Source organism: Chinchilla lanigera, unplaced genomic scaffold (genome assembly GCF_000276665.1).
Source record: "Chinchilla lanigera isolate Chin_1 unplaced genomic scaffold, ChiLan1.0 scaffold00002, whole genome shotgun sequence".
NCBI lineage: Eukaryota > Metazoa > Chordata > Mammalia > Rodentia > Chinchillidae > Chinchilla > Chinchilla lanigera.
This window is the reverse complement of record NW_004955403.1, coordinates 23,295,562-23,304,091: the sequence shown is the minus strand read 5'-3', so window position 1 is coordinate 23,304,091 and position 8,530 is coordinate 23,295,562. Positions and strand designations below refer to the sequence as shown.

Here is an 8,530-nt window from a genome sequence, read left to right as displayed (position 1 = left end):
TGTTTTCCTGAGAAACTATTTTGTAGACAATAATATGTAAAATGATAACCATTGATAATTTCCTACCATTTTGTCTGTAATTTGCTAAGTCCCCCCTATTATTATGTTATCCTTCTTTTATTCTTTAAAATAAAAAAAAAAAGAGTATACTTGAATGGTATTTAAATTGGGCCTTGAATGAATTGGGATTTTGGCAATTGTTGGAAAAGCAAGCCTCACTGTATCAAGAATTGTTTCACACAGCTAACACACAATGTGCCTTTGGTGCATTCAAGTAAACTGTCTGATTGGCACAGCAACTTTATGGAATATGTGCTATGACTGCCACTTCTCTACGACATCTTCCCCACCATCTAAGACACCTCCCTTCTCTGAGCAATTAATTCTCATTGTCTAGAACTTTATCTCTTGAGAACAAGTTTTTACATTGTACAAATGATTTCTGTACATGTCTTTTTGAAGGAATGCATAAATAAATTGATATCATCTTCTGTCTTCAATTATAGCTATTAGTATTCCTGTCTTGTTTTCTTCACTAAGCTATGAGCTATTTTAGTGGCATCCTGGGTCATTTTCCAATAGCTGAATACACAGTAGGTCTTCGGTGGGTGCAATAAGTGAATGAATAAATGATATCAAAGTTAATTTTAATATATAATTAAAACTTCAACATCTACACTTGAGCTAGGGTGCTCTTTAAATTGTGCCCAGAACTTAAAATCTTTCTCATATTTCTCATTTTTATTAAGGCTTTCATTTCAATACCAGATAAAATTAGGAAAAAAATGACTGACTAATGTATGAACCTACTAACAATGGGGACACCACCTTCAAAATTCTGGAAAAGAAGAGCTAAAATATTTGTGGTTGTATGGCCATGCCCATCAATCATAGTGTCTCTTCCTAGACATTCTGGTCCACCTTGCAGAGATGAACTCATGTTACTGATATGTTTGTTGAGAAAATATAGTTTGATGACGGTCTTAGAGTAGTTTGCACCTGGCGTTATACTTGCCATATGAAATTCTGATTTTGGGGCTGGGGATTTAGCTCAGCAGCACAGCACCTGCCTGGCAAGCGCAATGTTGTGAGTTCGATTCCCGGTACTGGGGAAAAAAAAAAAAAGAAACTCTGATTTTGCTTCCCAAGAGAATAGACTGACCAATTACTAATGTGAGCATTGGGAAGTGACATTTCTGTGTCAATCAACAAAGAACCCTTCTGTTTAATTGGCCAGATAAAGTACTCTTTCTTTGTCTGAGGACATCTTTGCTAGAGCAGGTATAGATTTCTTGAAAATACCTTAGTTTTGGTAAGAAATTGAAACATCTAAATTTTAAATTAGCAACTTTTCTAATTCCTACTGAATTTAAAAGTTCCTTTGGTTGAATGATCCCATTGATAGCAAATACCTTGAAGGACAAATTCCTTCCAGGTCCTAGTTACTGAGGCCCTGCTTTCTCTTCCTTTCAGAGCTTGTTTATAACATGGGCATCCAATACCTCTTCTCATAGGCTAGAAGTGGAATGCAATGAAATGAACCAGGTGTTTGGGAATGAAGCAGTTTACAAATGAAACATTCTCCAGCAAGCACAATTTTATGATAATAATCTTTTAGTTATTGGCAGGGGTAAAATTAAATATCAGAGCCAAAAGAGGGAAACCAGAGTTCTGAGGGCATGCTGTCCCAATTCATTCAAAAGGAAGCAAAATTTTGGAGTTCAAAATGATTATATGTGATACTACATTACATAATAATAAATACATCAAGTCAAGTTACTTGCCAGATAACGCACTAGGAGAGGACATTTGAGACTTCAGTAAGGTGATTTTCAGAGTAAACTAAACTTTATCATTTGTTCTTACTAAATGAGGGTGATGGTAATTCCTCTCTTTTGCCAATAAATCTAAAAGTTAATTTAAAACATACTCAAAATATTTTGCACACTTTAGAAGTAAGTTTTTTTTTAATTTAAAGGAAAAGTCATTAAGCTAGTCTTATAAAATTAAATCTAGTAAAAAGGAAGGCAGTGATATCATATTTCAGAACACACACACACACACAGTTATATTTTTCAGTGTGAGATGCAACTCAGTGTAGTTAAGTTGTTGAAGAGATTTAAGTCTGGGGAAAAATTCTGTAATGGTGCAACTGAGCCAAGTTAATTTGGGTTGGGTCATAATTTTCTCTGTCGAGTATGTCTTGAAAATTTAAAAGCATTGCTTCCAAATCTAGAAATTGAGAGGCAAGTTCCTTTACAAGCTTATTCCCATGAATAAAACACATAGTCCTTACTCCGGAGCACTAACATCTCCGACAGATTAAGTGGACTTGTTTTAGAATGTGCTGAAACTTCATCAGATGATACAGCACGAGACTAGCTGGAGTTACTGTTATCTAATCTCACTTCTTTTGTTAACTTTAGTGCACAGAACTGAAATGATTGGGTACTAAGTTATCTCGCTAAACTAAAAAAGGGAGCTGTCTTTTAAGCATGCAGGTGTGGAGTTCCTAAACTTTTGGTTTTAATAGTGTAAAGTGTAGGCAAATGTATAGAGTATTATGAAGCAGTATTAAAATGACTCAACAAGAAAGAAGTAGTTGATCTACTTCCTCCAATAGATGGAGGAAGAGTCTCCACATCAACAAAGCCTAAGTAAGTCTCTACCGATGGGGCTGCCGCCTCTACTGTGTCACCTTTTGGGAGGACTAAATGTCTCTGAGGAGCCAGCTGTCCTTTGCTGGAAGTCAGTGCAGGGCCTTCCTTTTAGAGAAGAACAGAACAAGCCTTTATGCGAACACATCTTCTCCAGTGTGGCCAAAAGTTTGCATGAGTTTGTGGCTGCTTTCCTCTGCCTTTCAAGTTCTCATCTTCATGTCACCCCCTGCTCATTGCATACATTCCCTGCTGAGGTTTTTGTAAGTGTTTCAGCTCCTGGTTTGATGCCCTTTTCTGCTGCAGTGTGTTGGATTCCTTACTGCCGGTCCTTACCTCTCTGTTAGTCGCTAGAGGATGACAAATTGAGTAGAGTATCAGAATATGTGGAATCTGAGAGGTTTGTGTTGCCCCTGCCTTCAAATGCAGCCATTCCAAAATGAGGAAATTAATAGGAAAAGGAATCCGAAAAGGTTTACTTCTACATTAATTAATAGGACGTCATCTCAATAATCTACAAAAAAGTCAGATCACTTTTCAGCAACCATGTGCTGCTTTCTTAAATTTTTGGGTTTTACTAGTGTATGGAAACATATTCTAAGGTAGAGGATACAATTTACTATAAGAAAATATTTTTGATAATTTCTAACCGTGGAGGAAAAATTTCCAAAGTAAGGATAGACCTGAGTGTGTAAGCTGGATAGAAACACCAAAAATTTAAAAAGCAGGCAACTGTATAAATGGACAGAAAAAAATCACTGAAAAATTTTAAGTAGAGCTCCTTATTAAATTTCCCTAAATAGAAAAGGAATGGAGGAAATACAATGAAAATATCACTAGGGTAATTTTTTAAATTTTTGAGATGGTAATATTTGAAAGTCCCCTGACTAGATTCAGGAAAAGTAAAAGTTTGCTGGATGTTTTGTTCATTTGTTTGTTTGTTTGTTTAAACAATGCTATGTAAAGGTGTAGAATTAATGCTGGAACTAGGAATATCTGACCAGTGTAGGGAAGAGGAAAAAAACTGTCCATATGGCCAAAATTCAGAGTGTGTCAACTAATACATCTGTTTTTGAAGGTTGGATACTGTAGAGTGTGACATAGTTGTATGCAGTAATGCTCTTAAATCCCAAAATGTACCTCTGCTTTAGATGGTTCCCTGTTTTTTAGTCAGCTAATATCATCTTAACGAGCTAAAGCTAGGAAGAGTTATTTGCCAGTATTTACAACTTTGTAGTTACAAAAGTATTTTCTTATAGCTAAACACATGTTTTAACTTTTTCAGCAATCATGTGAAGATATTTGGAAAACCTCAATATAATTTTTGACAGTGATGGCTTAGAATTTAGAGAGCATGTCTATAATTAAATCTTTTCTTTGAGGAACTTTTAGATAATTATTTAAAACAATTATATATTATACACTCCAATATAAAATGCAAGTACAACTAATTTTTTTTAACTATCAAATATAGCTATGTATAACTGAATTTCAAAATATTATAACTTACTTAAAAACTAAAACATGATATGGATGTATTGTAGAATCATGTTTCCTATAATCTATTACTAAATATAATTTAAAATTGATTAAACATGATTAAACTTTAAGATCAACCTCAATTTTCAGTTTCAGTTGCAGCTATTATCTACTGCATAGCATGAATACATTAATCAACTGGAAGATAGCCACAACAAATTTTTTAATGAACAACATAAGAATTGAGAACTCCTATTTATTTTATTTTTATTAGGAAACTCAATGATGGACTATAATGGGGAAATTCATAGAAATATGAATTTAAGTAATTTTCTAAGTATTTTGCTTGTCAATTCCAAATGTCTGTATCTTTTAAACTTCCTTGTTTGTGTTACTCTATGTGCAAAAATTTGTATAATATTAATTATAACTTTTGCTGTCAACAGGCACATATTAAAGACCAGGAATGATATATTTATTACTTCTTAATTAAATTCTTGATAATTCTAATTTTTGATGACAGAATTGTGACAATTTTAACATTTAATGGTTATTAAAATTATGCTTATTTAAAATAGTAATGCTATTTAAAATAGAAAAAAGAATGTGAAATCTCTATAATCAAAACTGTGCCTTTCTAAAAAGAGAATATTCTCTCCCTTGATTAGTTTTTACTGTAGACTTTACTTTAATTGTTTGGTCTCTTTCTAGTTCATGACCTTTCCTCTATTCTGGCTTCACAATGAAAAACAGTTCCATAAATATCTTACATTATAGTCAGCTACTAATCATCAAGTCAGTGTTGTAAATAATCTGATTTAGAGCAACTTCCAAATAGGGGATATTTACTACACTTACTTTTCCCAGAAAATTGTAGATGAAAAAAAAAGATAATATTTCTATATTAAAACTTTCATGTTCCTGTTTAAAATTTATATATTATTGACCTTCAGAAAGTTCCAGTGTACCATATGATATTTGTAGCTTGAAAGATATTGTGATCCTAAAGGTACACTTTCATATTACAGAAGTTAAAGCCTCGTTGTTTTTCTATGTCTTTTGAGTTTCTCTGATAAAACACAGGGTTAGGACTTACTTAGTTACAGTAACTAAAAAGGATAGAGAAGCCCAAGCTTACCAGCACAGCGTCTGAATGCCAAGTGCAGACAAAGCACTTCAAAATTAGAGGTCTATGAAATTCTGGAAGCCTTTGAGCAGAGCCAAATGCATAGACGGAGCCACAGACATAAATAAGACTCACGTAGCTGAAGGTTGCAAGGAGCAGACTGGGGAGATCTCCTTGGTGAAATCTGAAGGATGCATGAAAGGCAGCTGATGTTACAGGGGAAGAATGAAAGGAAAAGTCTGTACAGAGAGTACGGCATTTGCAAACCTTTGATAGAGTGTGTTTTGAAAATTAGAAAACATATGACTTTGTCAGCAAGAGTTGGAAAGTAGCAGAAAATAAGGGTATAAAAATAGAGAAAAACTAAAGTGTAAAGTCTTAAAAGATGAAGATTATGTCTCTGAGTTTGACCTCAGGATTTTTTAATGAGTCACTGTGGGGATATGTGTGCATATTTGGAGTTTGTTCATTATTGATAGCTATCACCTTAAAACTTTTGCAACACACAGGCAGAAAGTATGTCTGTGTTCTTGTGGGTTTAGGTTATTATCCCACACGGGGCTGCCACAAAGGTGACTTAGCATATCAGCCAGGAATGCCTTGGGGATTTCCACACCATGTTCTTTTAAAAGTTCCCCCAAGAGAAATTAATATGAACTCTTTCATTTTACATTGTTAATTCTAAGAATTCTTTTGGCAGAGCAAAGGGACTGAAATCGGAAAAAGACTTTTTCTACACTCATTCTGCTCTAATAGAATCATTTGCTTAGTTCATGTTTTATTCACAGAATTTAACTCAAAGCTAATTCTGTTCATTTAGTTTTGCTTCAAAAGTTAAACGTAAGGACAATTCCATCCTCACACCATTTCACTCGGTACAATCCCATGCACATAGCCGTATTCCTATTTGTTCTCATTAAATATTTATACATGGTTGCCTTCCTTGAGAAATTTTAAATCTAGCTCTTTATACCATAAATATCATTTGGAACAGAAGTTTTGAAAAATCTTCTCCTTATGCCTCATAATTCTCATATCTGAGCATATGTTAATATCGTTATACTTGTGAGACAGGTGTTTCACACTTATATTATGAATGAAAATATTTTACTTAATAACAGACCCCTCATACCATACATATTTGGAGGGGGATAAAGGTAGAAAATAACAACATTTCTTTTAGGTTAAATTTTGGTTATTTATTTAAAAATTCAGAGTAAATTCCATCTTTAACAAATAGAGATTTATTAAAAGCTGAAAACCAAATAGTTTATGTAAAATATTTTCAATAGCATTGGAAATGATCTGACACTTCTGGTAGACCAACAATACAAATGACTTGGGTAAAGCTGAAATGTTGCTGAAATAGAATTTAATCATTACTTTGGTCATTTCCTCATCAGGGTTTTGATTCGACTGACCAATTTCAATTCACAGTAACAGCTTTGTTCCTAAGAGACTATAAATTGAAAAAATGCTCACTAAGGGGCAATTGCTAGTGCAAATCAAGGTCTTTGCTATTATCACAGGGCAACCGACAGCAAACATCTGCTGTAATTGTTGGAGTACATTTGTATGGGGTGTGTGGTGTTTTTGGTTTCACTCTTCTCTGAAACCTATCCGCTTATGAGCAAAATTGTGCAATAAAAGAAGTTTTACCACCACATACTATAGCTGTGCTTGAGCTCAGTGTGGAGACTTCTTTTCTTTCCCTGAATTCTGAGCCGGGGGAGCACAATGGGAGTGTTGTGCTTTGGGCTAGCCTGGCATGCACGATACCCCCTCGGAAAGGAGGTGTGTGAGCAGCTTCCAATACCTACACTGTTTGCTCCACAGCTACTCCAAACTAAATCGAACAGCACACGGAGACACTTAGCCAGAATAAGCAAGAGCAAAATCCACTGGCTGTTGTGACCTACATATGGAATGAAGTTCTTTAATTTAAAGGTATATATACATGGGTGCATTAAGAGTTAAATCATTTATAAGGCTTCAAAATAAATGCCTTCCAATTTATATGTGGCTGGTTCTCCCTGAAGTTCTCTTAACATGTGTCAAAGTGCAGGTCATAAAAGAATCCATTGTTTGTAGGACGGAGAGGTAGTTAGCTAATGAAGACTATCCACAACAGAAAGCCACCACAGTTTGTTAAAATTTTGTAATTTTTAAATCACACAATATGTAGAACCAGCATTCACAGAAATAACTATTTTGGAGAAGTATCTGTGTACACGCATGCATATGTGTACATAGTTTTTCCTCCGTAAATGCAGATCACAATCAATGCAAATCTTTCAGGTTAAGTTTCGCTCCAACTTATTTGTGTTCTGTGCTCTCAAAAGGGAGAAAAGCTTACCTCTGACAGTCAAGTGGGATGCTGGGAAGCCCCTTCTCAGCTTCAGCCTCGGCTTGTAAGCGGATGCTCTCTGAGCCAACAATCTGTTAACAGGAAGCAGGTAAACCCGAGAGCGTCCGCCGGCGTTACAGTCCAGTGCCCACTCGCGCACACACCTGCTTTCTCAGACCTGCTGCTCCTGTGCCACAGCCAGGCACAGGACCGGTGTTAGCAGAGGGCAACACCCTCATTTGGAATCACTGGTTTTCAGGATAAGCAAATAGGGAGCTGCTGAGATAATACTGGAGGAAAGGCTTGCCTGCCAAAGACAAGAATCCTTCTCTGCTCCTGATAGCAGATATACAGCATTATCACTCTGCATTCCACTTTCTCCAATCAGCTAACTGCAAGCAATAGCAGTCAACAGCTTGTGGAAAGGCCAGTTTGCAGACATGTGGCTATAATAATTGTACACTAACATATCCCTTGCTTCTCTCCTCTCTGAATAAATTCTTTAAACATGTTTCTTCCAGGGTAAAGCTCAGCAGAATATACCACACTGTTTTCCATAAGTAAAATGGCTGGTCCTCTCGGCACTGCTGCAGACAGCTCATTGGGTTCCACGGGCTTTTCGTAGCCATAGCAACAACCAACAGACAGACTTACACAGCAAGCATGGCTGATCATGTGCAGTGTGCGACTCAGCTTGTTAATTTCTTTTCATCAAACTCATCATTTTTGAGGAGGGTGGCTTCTGTTACCTTTCTAAATATTTCACCAATTGTACAAGTGCTCTAATTTTTTTGGCTTTGCTGAGGAACGTTTGTTGTATGAGCCAGTGCTACATGTGAAATCGAGGAAGTGTTTGCATCTATCCAGGTTAATAATATGCAAATTACAAGAGAGACACTAATTGGAACCATTGTGGGAAAA

The 8,530-nt window shown here is 35.7% G+C and overlaps 1 protein-coding gene across 1 annotated transcript in view; it reads right to left on the bottom strand.

Annotated features, from left to right (window-relative positions):
• Sorbs2 (sorbin and SH3 domain containing 2) overlaps positions 1-8,205 on the bottom strand; it is a 207,768-nt gene extending 199,563 nt beyond the window's left edge. Inside the window, exon 1 of the mRNA XM_013512888.1 lies at positions 7,619-8,205. The gene's annotated coding sequence lies outside the window, so the exon portion shown is untranslated. The remainder of the gene's footprint in view (positions 1-7,618) is intronic.
• Positions 8,206-8,530: the final 325 nt, after the last annotated feature.